Consider the following 13,781-nt stretch of genomic DNA (forward strand, 5'->3'; position numbering starts at 1 on the left):
GGTGAGCCACTGTGTGAGGTTGCAGGCTGCTTCGTTGGGGTCCATCGTGTTGGTGGGCGGGTTCTGGCTGAGGGTGGTGGTGAGCTGGTCGGCGGTGATCTTGCTCCAGCTCCTGCGGGGAACCTGTTGTGGGTGGTGGTGGGTCGTCGTTCTCCTGAAGTTGAAGTGGATTCAGCTGTGGTCTGTCCAGTGTAGTCCGGTTGAGTGGCTGAAGGAGATGTGCTTGCTGGAGGAGAAGATGGGGTCGAGCGTGTGGCCGGCGTAGTGGGTGGGGGTGTTCACCAGTTGCTTGAGTCCGAGGTTGGAGAGGTTATCCAGCAGGGCGGCGGTGTTGCAGTCCTTGTTGTTCTCCAGGTGGAAGTTGAGGTCCCCTAGGAGGATGTAGTCTGTGGAGGTGAGGGCGTGCGGACTGACGAAGTCTGCAATGGCTTCGCTGAATTGTGTGCGTGGTCCCGGGGGTCTGTAGATGAGGGTGCCTCTGAGGGTGGTCTTGGGGTCGGTGTGTATCTGGAAGTGAAGGTGCTCGGCGGCGGTGAGGGTGTCGTCGGAGTTGCTCGTGATGCGGATGGTGTTTCTATGGACGATGGCGATGCCTCCGCCGGTTAGGTTGACGCGTTCCCTCCAGGTGATCTTGTAGCCCTCCGGGATGGCTATGGCGATGTCGGGGGCTGAGGAGGCGTTCATCCATGTTTCTGTGAGGAAGGCGACGTCTAGTGATGTTGTGTCGAGGAGGTTCCAGAGTTCGACGGCGTGCCTGTGGACGGAGCGGGTGTTGAGCAGGATGCATTTGAGGAGGTTGTTGCTGGAGCTTGGCTTGACGGGTGCTGTGCAGGTTTGGAGGCAGGTGAATTGGCAGACTTGGCAGGTGAAGGGTCCGTGGGTGCGTTTCGGGGTGGCTCGGTAGCAGGCGGGGTTCCTGCTGGCATTGAGTGTGTGGAGGGTGGTGGCGTCGTAAGTTCGTCGGGTGTGTTGGCATCGTTGAGGGCCAGGGGTCCTGGCGCTGGGCGCGGTCCAGGCGCGGACGGGCGTAGACGGGCTTGCCTTTGGCGCACAATCGGTGCGCCCGCTGCGCGTACACGCGGGCTCCATATGAGGCGAAGTGGGAGGGAGAAGCAGCTGGGAGGCGGGAGCGGGGCGGCCAATGGGGTACAGGAAAGAAAAAGGGGGAGGGGCCGCGAGGGAGCAGCGGCGGGAAGCAGGGAGCGGGGGGGGGCACACCAGGGGTACAATGCTGACGAAAAAGCACAGAATCACTTAACAGAAGAAAATAAGTACAATCACGAAATTTACAACAATGAGGGCAACAGCGTGGGAGAGAACAAAAAATGAGCAGCAGCGAGGGGGCACCGAGGCCAGAGACGAGCCTGTGGCGCCGGGGCAGAGACGCGCTTACAGCTGGCGAGCCGTGCGGCGTGGGGGTGTCTTTCATGACCACGTTGTGTAGTTGAGTCGGAGGAGGGTCCATTTCATTATGGTCAGACAACACTTTCTGCTGGGGTTCTGCCAAGTGTAAAATGGACAGAGATATGAGCTATTGAAATCACTCGCCGATGGAACCAAATATCTAAAGACCCAGCCTTGGTACTCTGCTTCTAGATACGTGTAAATTAATGCGTAGTATTGAAATGAATTGTGTTATTATTATTTGAGAGGGGTGGAAGCCTCACTGAAGTAATAAGCACAATCCTTGATGAACCATAAAAATCACTCAATAAACCAGAACGGAGTACTCTCTGGTGCTAGCCAAGGGTCCAATATACTGTGTGCCATAAATTAGAATCATTCAGCAGATCTTGTTCCAAATTTCTTTATTCTAAAAGGTTCTCCAAAATAAAATGACCGTAGATAACACGTTTCGTCCCATCAGACTTCTTCAGGGTAAAAAGCAATATGGTGAACTTGTTAGTGTGGTTTATCAATATTGCATAAACCACTTTTCACCTGCTTGTCATTCATGTATAATCCTTTGGTAAATATCAGTATAGCCTTGTCTAGTCAAAACACTCCTCAAAGATCTGGCTACATTGCGCAAGCGGCTTTTAGTTTATTTACAAATTGCAATGGGCTAACACCCAATGCCGCACTTTGGCAGATGACTTGTAAACAAACTAGAGACCAGTTATTGAAATTATATGACTCCCCTTTTGGAAAAGAATTTTGAATACATTTGGAATAAAACCTTCTGACTGAATCTAATTTATTGCACACAGTATATTGTATAATTCATCTTACTAATTGGAGTGCTGGACCATATTGTTATTGTTCTATTTGTGGGATATTGTATCCTAGGAGATTAAAGGGTATTGAGCATCAGGTCCTTTGCACCATAGGAGTTTAATCTACTTATTACTAAATATAGTGATAAGTGCAGTCCAAATTGCCTCATACCCCTTTTCATGTTTTAAAAAGCTACTTTGGTGGGGGCATAATCAGAGATGCTGCCCACTATTAGCATTTAATTTATAGGCCCTGGGTACATGTAATACCATATACTAGGGGCTTATAAGTTAAATGTACCAATTGTACTATGTTTTAGTGAGGAACACAATCACTTTACCACTACTTAGCACAGTAAAAGGGCACATTGTAATGCTAACAAAAACGGGGCCAGCAACAGAAAGCAAAAAGATAGGGGTGTCCTTGCCAATGGGGCCAGGTAGAACAAATAGTCAGTATGGTGTATGTAAAAAAAGTACTTTTCATTTTTACTTTTTATAAGAAAAATCACTGCCCGGACAATGATTTATTGACTGTCATTTGTTGAGTACCGGTGAGCTGGGGTGCTAGCCCACACTACCTCCCCTGAGTAGGCTTTGGACTGCTCTGCTTCACTACCCTGAGAGAGCCAAGAGCTATAATGGGGTACTTGGTTCTCAGTAAAGGGAAGGTTTTGGACTTACTACTTGTGACAGACTCATTTCCTTCCCAACTAATAACCCACTTTCTTGTAAAGCCTAGATCAAATAACTGCCAGGCCCACCACCGTAACATCTAATTCAATCAACAAGCCGTTTAAAGAAATGACTGACAAACTCAGACGACATGTCAACAGACACCACTGTCATTCCACCCAGTCCCCAGTTGGGCTTCATGTAATAATTCTCCTTCAAGACACTCAAAATGAATGACCTCGGAGACATCCTTTACCTTCCTAGAGAAAAATCCCAAAGAATATAATATTCCCTCAATCATCGTGATATCCCCTCTCGGCTATGATACTCGTGGCGCGTATTAAATACTTCCCTCATGCAAGGCATCATCTCAAATACCCTGAAATAGGGCAAATCTTTCCACCCATCATGAAACCTAAAATAGACACTGTGGCTCAGGGGTTAGAGGCAGCAGACCCGGAAGCTGAGATCGGTCCTGGACCAGGGTTCAATTCCCCGCCTCGGCGGGGTCTTGGGCTAAAAATTCCACGGACTCGATAATTCTTGCCCCGGTGCCTCCTCGACTCACGGGTTCACACTCTGCGACTCTGGGCAATAGCTTGCTTAATCTCCACAACGGCCCCTCGCGGCGGGATGCCTGACTTTCACCTTGTGGATACCCTTCTATCTCACAGGGGAATACCAGGAAGGGTTCCCAAAGCAAGCGCCGGGAAACCCACTGCGGGTAGCTGTGCGCTATATAAGCTCAACTACATTTACATAAAGTGTGGCCGATCACAGTCCCATCAAGGATTTCCCACTCAGTAAAAAAAAAAGCGAAGAAAAAGCTGTTTGATCCACCTTTAAGAGCCGACTGAATATTGTATTCTGTATGGCTATCAATGTGTTTTCCCTGCAGCACCAAGCCCCACCTAGGCCACAGAGTAGAGAGCATTGACAACATATCACCTGCCTCCTCATCTTAGTCAAACTCTGAGCTGCCCTTGAAACTCTTGTCCACCAAGCCTTCATCACCATCCTCAGAGAGCACATGTGATTCACCAGCACCGCAGTTGATTGATTCTTGTTCTATTTCTTTGGTGGATCCTAACTCAACCAGACAATTCCCTCTGGATCTCAACAGATACCAGTGACCCACAGAGTCCTGGAAGGATCCAGTCTCTCATCAGTGATTTTCAACCTCGAAATAGAACCAATCCGAAACTGTCATCACCAACCAATGAATCACGATTCACAAATATGAAGATGACACACAAGTGTACCTGAATGTATCAGCAGCTAAAGACATCAGTCATCTCAAAAACTCTATCTGCATCAGTCAGGCATGGAGGTAAAGTGCCTCTTCAAGATTGACCTCAACCAATGCCAAATCCATCCTCCCTGCTAAGAAACAAAAAGTCCAAAATCTAGATTGGGCTGTCCAACTTGTAACGCAATGGATTCACAGCGCACCTGTCGTGAGATACACAATCACTCAGCTTTACCATCACCTTCAACATTCACTCCAAATCCCATGTCATCAAAAGTTACACAGTAGTATCAATTGTTACTGCTACTGAAAGTCAAACTACATCCACCCTTCCACCCCACCATTAAAAAGAGTTCACAACAGTCATTTAAACCTTAGTGATCTTGCACCTGGATGGTACCTTCTACATACTATGTTGTACCCTGACCCCAGTGAAGACCATATTCAATACTACTTTAGTCTTAATCACAAGGGGCAAGATTTACAAAGGGAATTACAACTAATTCTCCGCACTCATGGTGGATTTTTCGCACTGAGCACTGCAGTGCAGAGATTCCGCCATGAGTGCAGAGAATCTACAGGTACAACTTTATGATTTCTTTCCCTTGCTGGAAGGTTTATAATTACTGCTTCTCTAAGACTGGTTGCACCATCTTGCCGAAGCAGATGATATCCATATGTTTGTAGAGTGCCCCATGCTCCAACTTTCTTGGACGGAGGTAATAAAAGGTATTGGAGATATGTTGGGTCTCAACATCCAGGTACGCCAACTTTTAGTGTTCTTTTGCCTATTGCCTGAATATGAGATGCTCCCCAGATGGAAAAACAAGTTATGCTTATATTTGATCCTGTTGGCAAGAAGAGAAGTCTGTAGAAAGTGGATACAAGATATCCCCCCTCGTTTTTAGAGTCTTTATTCGTCTTTGGAAAGGTGCTCTCCATCACTGGAGACCACCCCACGCCAGGCCCATGCGCTCCCACAAACAGCACCACCAGTGGCGTCTGCCTTCAGTAGGTCACTGAGGTAGACGCACTGGCAGGCCGAGGACACAAGGACACCTAGAACAGGAACCTGTGCTGCAGGAGGCTAGGACAGAGGCGCTCAGAGAATGAATAAACTGAATCATCATATCACGATTTGATCGTTTTTAGAGTGGATTATTTCTATTACGTACACAATGAAATTAGATAGAGTTAAATTGGAGAAAAAAAATTCAAAAGACAACAGGGAAAATAGAATGGATTGTTGGTCCCTGTGTGAGGCTTGGCTGACCTCCCGCGATCAATGAACAACTTGGTCCAATGATTAAGCCTTTACACTTGACATACTTTACCTCTCTGGTTCTGTAGGGTGCCCAGGTTTCAGAACATTTCTACAGTGAGGTTTTGTGTAAAGCTTCTCCAATTGGCTACAGAGCGCTTCAGTTGGTGCTATCGAGAGGGAGGACACAGGAGTGATTCCAGCAGCTCTGTTCTATCTTTTGGCAAATAAGGACTTAAAAAATAAACAAAAAAAAGACTGGTTGTACCACATACAGACCAGTGACTAATTGTGCATTCTTCCAACTACCACAATTACTAAGCCCGAATCCCAAACATTTTGCTGTGACATGTTATGTTATCTTGTAGAGTACCTCGTTATCCTTTAGGTGTACACCAGGAGTACTGCAAGCCTTAGTGCAACCTGCTCATAGCAAAATGTTTGTGAATTAGGCCTATCATGGACCTCAATCCAATATAAGGAGCCAGGAAATCACTGGATTGGTGGCCAGGAGTGAAGGGATGCAACCCAAAGAAAGCACAGAAAAAGTCTTAAAACTTGATGCAAAATGTACTTAAGAGGTAGTCTCTGATGTGTTATTGGTTGGTTATGTTTCAGTATCTAGGCTGGAAAATATAAACCACTTAAGGGGCATTTTATGTAAAGTATGTTGCAGAATAAAATAACTTGGAAGCTAAAAATAAAAAAAACCCTGAGGCATGTCTTCTCTAGCACTCAGGTTCCACGTACTCATGTTATTCAGAAAAGAGCTCAAGGCTTGACTCTTTAAAGAGCATATCATCCATTACGGTGATAAACGTTCCTTGCTCCTGTCATCGAGGTGATATCTATTGAAACACCCTCAGAATAGTTCTCACCCCCAGTGAGCCAGAACCCCTAAGACCAAAATACCCTGACCTATACTAAACACTATATGAGGTGGTGTTATTATCAAAAAGGCAGGCCTACCGGCTTTGTCAGGGTGTCACCACCTCAATAAAAAGAAGAAATAGATCATAAAAAATTACTACACCACCATGGAAATCACTCTGGATGGTACCATCTTTTCGTAACCTTCATTAAAGCATTAACCCTTCATTGTCGTTATTATCATTGGCAATAAAACATTGTGAAATCTTATGCCACCTTTAATATAGTGTCACTGGCGTTTTAGAAACAACCAACAGGAGTCCAGTAATCCAGAGCCTATGTACAAAAGCATAGGTTCCTGGAGACCTTAAATCGATACAAAGATTCCGTTATTGAGAATCGCTCACAGTAAAAGTCCAAAACTGGATAGTCAAAACCAAAGAATCCAGAGGCATTAAATGGATGGAACCCATGTGATACAGGTTTAAAGTAGGAGTGGGCGGTAAACTCTGCTATGCTGGCGGAGTTTGTGGAGTTTTGCCCATGCTGCGCTCCACTTGGAGCTCAGAGTTTGGCAAAAACTCTGCCAACTAATGCGTGGCAGAGTTTTTCTCACATGTGGCTAGTCAACGTTAATTTGGTGAGTGTAAGCGAGAATTAAATGAGTGCTGGATCGGCTCCAAGCGAGTTTTCTCAACACAGGTGGTCGTGGCAGGTCGCAGCCACTTGCAGCTCGTGTTGCAAAAGCTTGAGCGGCAAAAAGCAGCAGTGCCGTCTGGAATGCGGCGGGGTGCCGTTTGCACTGATTTTGCAGCGCTGGACAAGCTCTTGGCACAAAAATTCAGCACTAGAAGTGAGATGGACCGAAATTCCACTGCTCACAGTGCTCCGCTGAATCTCATAGAGTTTTTAGGTAACTCAGAGGAATTCCGCAGAGTAAAACTCTGCGAGTTCCACCCATTCTTAGTTTAAAGATAAGTTTCCCCTTAATTGATTTTTTCAACGGTAGTAAAGTGAAGTAGGCAACAAGTTACTTACCTGTAACTTCAGTTATCCAGTATTGGTATCTTTCATAGATTCACATGCCTGAATCATTCCCCGTCGCCGAGGCGGTAGTCCCACGGTACATAAAAAAGCAGTGCCAAAAGTAAATAATATTAGTAGGCCCTAAATACAGGCCTGAGGCCTAGTTTGCAGTAGGCTATCTACCTCATTATGCTGAAAAGACCCAAGTTTTTGCCACAACCAATCAGCTCTCAGCACCCTCTAGAACCCTCTCTGCAGAGCCAGTTCTCCTCAGATTTGCGTTAGCACAAGTGGGGAATAAGTATCCCAAACTAGAGAACTGACTCTCTGGGGAGGAGGGTGGATGCATGTGAATCTATGAAAGATACCAATACTGGATAACTGAAGTTACAGGTAAGTAACTTGTTTTCTTATCCAGTATTGGGGTATCTTTCATAGATTCACATGCCTGAATCAGACTAGTAAGCAGTATACCAGGTAATAGTTGGTTGCGGATGGTGGGAGACTTATACTGATACACTCCCAGTAATACCATCATCAACAACCTAACCAATGCTACACCATCTTATTGTCACAGACAGAGAGGACTATAAATCTTATGCATTCGTTAGAAACATTAGAATAGACATGCAATATTAACATAGTAGCAATCATATTGAAATTACTTAATCTACAAATGAATATACATAAAAATATCAAATATATGTTACCTGAAGTTTTCTTTAAACAAAGAGGTGTCGTAAGACGGCTTGACCAACTGCTGCATCTCGCTGGCTTGTCGATTGCAGGCAGTAATGTCTGGTGACTTTGTCCGTCCGCCATCCTAATTGACCCCTAAGTTCCCATTCCGGTGGGGGGTGCCGAATCGGAGGATAAGCTCCGAACAGTCCTCTCATGAACTGTTTAATTAGAGATGACGAACATAGTGAAGGAATGTTAGACACCTTCCTAAATCTGGACAGAGCCGCTAGGTGAATCTTTATTGATGAAAAAGAAAGGCCAGAGCGAGCTAAGTGCAGCAGATAAGGAAAAACTTCTTCTGCTGGAGCCTCAATCGGGTGTACACTATTGGAGACACACCAGGAGCAAAACCTCTTCCATTTTAGACGGTAAGTTTTCAATGTGCTTTGAGCTCGAGACTTCCTTAAGATATCCCTGCAATCCTGCGGAATCTGAAGGTGTTGAAACTCTAAGAAATCAGGAGTCATGCGTGCAATTTTAGCGATTGAGGATCTGGGTGAAGAATCTGTCCCTCGTTCCATGACAGTAGTGTTGGAGACGGAAGAAGGCGAATTGAACGATCCTGGGATAACAACATTAGCTCCTGAAACCAATACTGGCGTGGCCATCTTAGAGCAATCAGTATTAGTAGGCAACGCTCGAACTTCATCTTGCGCAACACCTTTGGTATCAACGGGATCGGGGGAAAAGCGTAAGCATAAATCCCTGACCATCGCATGGACAGGGCATCCCCCATAATCCCTATTGAGGATACCTGCTGGCGTAAAATCGGCATTTTTTGTTCTGCTATGTTGCGAACAAGTCCAACATTGGTTTGCCCCAAGTCTGGAACACCTTGTGCAATTGAGTTTGGTCCAACTCCCACTCGTGGCAATCTGACAGGGATCTGCTGAGTTTGTCCGCCAGTGTATTGTGGAGGCCTTTGACATGCTCTGCCCTGAGAGTTATGTTGTGAAGTGTAACCCAGTCCCATAACTCTTGAGCTTCCTGTGACAGCATCATAGATCTTGTTCCTCCCTCTTGTTCACATAGAACATGCTGGTGGTATTGTCGGTTCGGACCAACACCGAAGATCCTGCGATTCTGGGGAGAAATGCTTGCAGAGAAAGGAAGATGGCCCTCAACTCCAGACTGTTGATGTGACGCTGTCTGTATTCTTGAGTCCACCTTTCTTGGACTTGCAGATCTTGAAGATGACCTCCCCATCCCTCCATGGATGCATCCGTTGTTAGTATGAAGTCTGGAGACGTCTGCATGAATGATAGTCCTTGTTTCAGATTGTGCAACTGTGTCCACCACTGAAGAGCGCTGACCATGCGTGGAGTGACTTTGATAATGTCCTCGAAGGAACCTTTTGCCTGTTTCCATTGATGATGCAGCTCTTCCTGCAGAGGTTGCATCTTGAGGCGTGCCAAAGGGATGTTGTTTATGGCTGATGAACGCATTCCCAGGAGGGAAGCAAACAGTCGAACCGAAAGTGACTTTCTTTTTAACACCTGGATTGCCAATTTCTGCAAATGGAGTTGTCTCTCTTTCGATAACAATGCATTTTATTGTGTCCAGACGTGCTCCTAAGAAAGGCAGGACTTGTTTTGGACGTAGTTGGGATTTGCTTAAATTTACCGCTAGACCCAGAGAAGCAAAGAGAGCAAGACAGCTTGTCATGGCATCCTGAACACTGTTTAAGGAAGGGCCCTCGAGTAACCAGTCGTCCAAGTACGGGAAACTTGGATTCCCCAAAAGCGCAACATTGCTGCTACTGGGGCCAGGCACTTTGTGAATATTATTGGTGCCAATTTGAGGCCGAACGGTAGTACTTTGAATTGATAGTGGGTGCCAGCCACAGTGAATCGGAGATACGTTCGATGCTTGGGATGGATGGGGATGTGGAAGTATGTGTCCTCCATGTCTAAGGAGGCCAAAAAATATCCTTCGTTCAGACAATTAAGGTTCTCTGAAAGAGTGACCATGCGAAACCCCTGCTTCTTGAGGAACTTGTTGAGGCTGTGCAGGTCTAGAATTGGTCGCCACCCCCGATTTCTTTTTTATAAGGCAAAATCAGGAGTAGAAACCTGTTCCTCTCTGTTGAAGCTGGACTTTTTCTATGGCGTTCTTAAGGAGCATGGTTTGAACCTCCTTGAACAATAAGTGAAGACGAGGGGGTCCCTTGGGCGGAACAGTTGGCGGCTTGGTAACAAATTCTAGGGTGTGTCCATGCTGTACCAGATCTAACATCCACTGATCTGAGGTAATTTTCTGCCACTGTTGATGGAACAAAGATATTTTCGCGCCCACAGGAAGGGGAGAGGATGCGGATGGCGCCCGGTTGAACTCGCTTGTTCTTGTGAGTGTCTGGCCCTTGATTGTTGGAGCGTCTGCGGCATCCTTGGCTAGAGAAACCAGCCGTATTTGATTGACGGTAAGAAGAATTATAATCTTGACGGTAGTGTGATTGGTATTGCCTGCCCTGCTGATGGTAATTTCCTCTAGAGGAGTAGCCACATCCTCTAGCCCCTCTGTAAGAGCCTCGTTTGAATTGCAGGGAACCTAAAGACCTAGCGGTATCCGTGTCCGTCTTGATTTCCTGGAGTGCCTCGTCAATGTACTTACCAAAAAGAGACTCGCCGTCGTAGACCATGTCTAAGATCTTTAACTGAACCTCTGGTCTGAAGGTGGTAGCTTTCAGCCAACCCTGGCACCTGAGGACGGCGGCTCCAGCCAACTGCCTGAAATTCGTGTTGGCGATATCTAGGGCACAGTCGATAGTCTCTGAGGCTGCGCGTTCACCCTCCATCAGAATTTTGCAAACTTCTGCTCGGTTGTCTTCAGGGATCAAATCAATGAAAGCTGTCATATTCGACCACATTTGGCGATCATAGCGCCCTATGATCGCCAACGAATTTGCTGCCCTGATAGAGGCGGCAGCCATGGTCGAGAACTTCTTACCGATAAGGTCAAGGCGATGTCCCTCCTTATCCAGAGGAGTAGTGATGGGCGTAGCTGGATTTTTTTACCTCTGCTGTGCAGCCTGCGAAATAACCGAGTCTGGTCTCGGGTGACCCACAAGCCAAGATGGACTGTCGGATGGTGCGTGATACTTTTTATCAATCCGTGGTAGCACAGCTGGCACAGAAGCAGGATTCTTCATTATTTTGATGCCTTCTTCCCAGATGTAATCAATTATTGGAATTGCTCTGGAAATTTTTCTAGTGTCCTCCTTAAAATCATGTAGAAAACAATCAGATTGTTCTACTGTAACTGGAAGCTTGAACCTGCTCGAGGCTCTTTGAATGAGATTGTGGAATCCACCTATGTCCTCAGGTGGTGAGTCAGATGGCTGTGGAGTTGACGGAGATGGCATGGGGATAACGTATGTATCCCACGGATCTGAGGGAGGATTCTCAGGAAGTTCTCCTTCTTCTACCTCTTCATCCGAGGACGTATCAGGCGTACGAGGAGGCGGAGCAGGCTGGTGTGTGTCTGTGACTGGAGACATGGGCGCTGGAGTTTGAGGCTGAGGTATCGGGTCTGGTCCTGCTTCAGAAGTAGGCGGTGAAATGACCTGCTGTGGTGGAAATCGTTTCAGAAAAGAAATCGTTGCCTGTAGTCAGCCAACATGTCCTGCAGGTCCTGAATGAGGGTAGGAGGCAGATGGCTGGTATCTGCAGTCCGTGGATAACTTGCGCGATGAGGAACCACAATGTCCTCCTGATAATAGTGTACAATGTAATCCTCCTCATCGTCGTCTTGACATTTTATAACTAGGTCAGAAGGATGGCGAGCTACTCCAAAGGCTCCTTCATTCTCGTCATCATCATAATCTCCTTCTTCATCCTGAGCGTAAGTGTCCAAGAGGTGAGAAGGCATAAGTGGCGAGATATATGAGTATTCCTGTCTCTGGTAAGATCTGAGCTGGAAACTCTTGGATGCAACAGGCGTTGAAAATGTCTGCATCGCTGGTATAGATTTATTTGAAGCTGTTGCCAGTGCTGTGGCTGGTACAGCTGTCAATGGGCTCTTCTTTTTCGTCGTCGACGGCGTCGTCGATGGGGGCATCGTCGACAGACTCAACATCGACGGAGGCATTGTTGACGGACTCGACGTCGACGGAGGACTCGACGTCGACGGAGGCATCGTCGACAGAGGGCTCGAAGTTGACAGAGGGCTTGACGTCGAAGGAGGGCTCGACGTCGACAAAGGCATCCTCGACGGGATCGTCGTCAACGGGATCATCGTCGATGGGCTGGACTTCTTCGTCGACAGAGCTGTCGTCGTCGAGGGCATGGTTGATGACTTCGTCAACGACGAAGATGCCGTCGACGGGGATCTCTTTGACGAATGCTTCGACGACGAGGTTCTCGTCGACGATGGTCTTTTTAGTAACAATGGAAATCCAAGTTGACAGGATTGGTGAGGTGATAGCAGTAGTAGAGGCAGTAGCCGTCGACGATGGCGCTGAAGATGTTATGGATACAGAGAAAGCTGAAGAGGCAGAGCAGCTTTTACTCATGGTTTTGTGTTTCTTAGAGTCCTTTAGAGTAGAAGGTCCTGAAGAAGCTGAAGGAGATCTTTGAGAATGACTAGGAGTGGAGTGGGAGGTTTTCAATTGTTTTCTCCCCTCACTTGATGAACTCTCCTGAGATCTTGCTCTCTTGCTTGATGTTGAAGCTGCATCATCATCATCATCTTTAGAAGATTTGAGCCATAACAGGACTGTAGCCTCCCTATCCCTTAGGGTTTTAGAAGGGAAGGTTCGGCAAATCTTACAATTCTGTGCCTCATGAGTAAGATAGAGGCAATAATTACAGTCCTTATGTTGATCATCCACATGGACTCTCTTTTTGTCGCATGTCCTGCAAGGCCTGAACAAGGCCTTCCTGTCTAACATCCTGAAGGAAAAACTGAGTAGGCACTCAGGGAGATTCCCTTCCACACGACGTGCGGTGAAAATCTGAGAACAACTAGCTCTGCAGAGAGGGTTCTAGAGGGTGCTGAGAGCTGATTGGTTGTGGCAAAAACTTGGGTCTTTTCAGCATAATGAGGTAGATAGGCTACTGCAATCTAGGCCTCAGGCCTGTATTTAGGGCCTACTACTATAATTTATTTTTGGCACTGCTTTTTTATGTACCGTGGGACTCCCGCCTCGGCGACGGGGAATGATTCAGGCATGTGAATCCATGAAAGATACCCCAATACTGGATAACTGGTTGTTGAGACAAAATTCAAATGCTTTGCGCCAGTGTTTCCGAAACTATGCGTCGTAACCCACTAGTGGATTGCATGCAGATTTTTGGTGAGTTGCAACAGTTCCAGCAATAAACTAAGCCGCCTTTAAATTCTGTATTTATTGTGTTATATTTGTTGTACTTCAACGTTTGAGGTCAAATGTCAGGCTAACACTTCGGACAAATTGCTGCTTATTTTATTAACATGGGGATTGGTGTTTACAAAATTCTCTCACTTTTCAGTCGAAGAAAGAAAAGTAAAGTGAATTATGTGACAATCTTGCTGGGTTACAAGGAGAGTGGAAGGAAAGACTGTACATTGTATTTTTGGATAACATACAACAGCATGTAAATGCTTGAAAATTAACTGTATCAGTCGACAGTTAGGAAATTTAAAATTAAGCACTTTTGTTTAATTCTGAAGTGTGATGGAAACAAAGGTTTTAATCGGATCAATACAAATCAAGACTCTTTACTTGGAGATTCACAAATAAAAAACGATTTCCACTTACCATTTC

At 46.2% G+C, this 13,781-nt stretch overlaps 1 long non-coding RNA gene and 1 other non-coding gene across 4 annotated transcripts in view; both read right to left on the reverse strand.

The window, feature by feature from the left end:
- LOC144754092 (uncharacterized) overlaps positions 1-13,781 on the reverse strand; it is a 497,596-nt gene that overhangs the window by 400,276 nt on the left and 83,539 nt on the right. The window lies entirely within an intron of this gene.
- On the reverse strand, positions 5,041-5,275 carry LOC144756978 (small nucleolar RNA SNORD17). Its single transcript, XR_013595449.1, has one exon. It is a non-coding gene; the product is annotated as a small nucleolar RNA SNORD17 (small nucleolar RNA).

Source organism: Lissotriton helveticus, chromosome 5_1 (genome assembly GCF_964261635.1).
Source record: "Lissotriton helveticus chromosome 5_1, aLisHel1.1, whole genome shotgun sequence".
Taxonomy (NCBI): domain Eukaryota; kingdom Metazoa; phylum Chordata; class Amphibia; order Caudata; family Salamandridae; genus Lissotriton; species Lissotriton helveticus.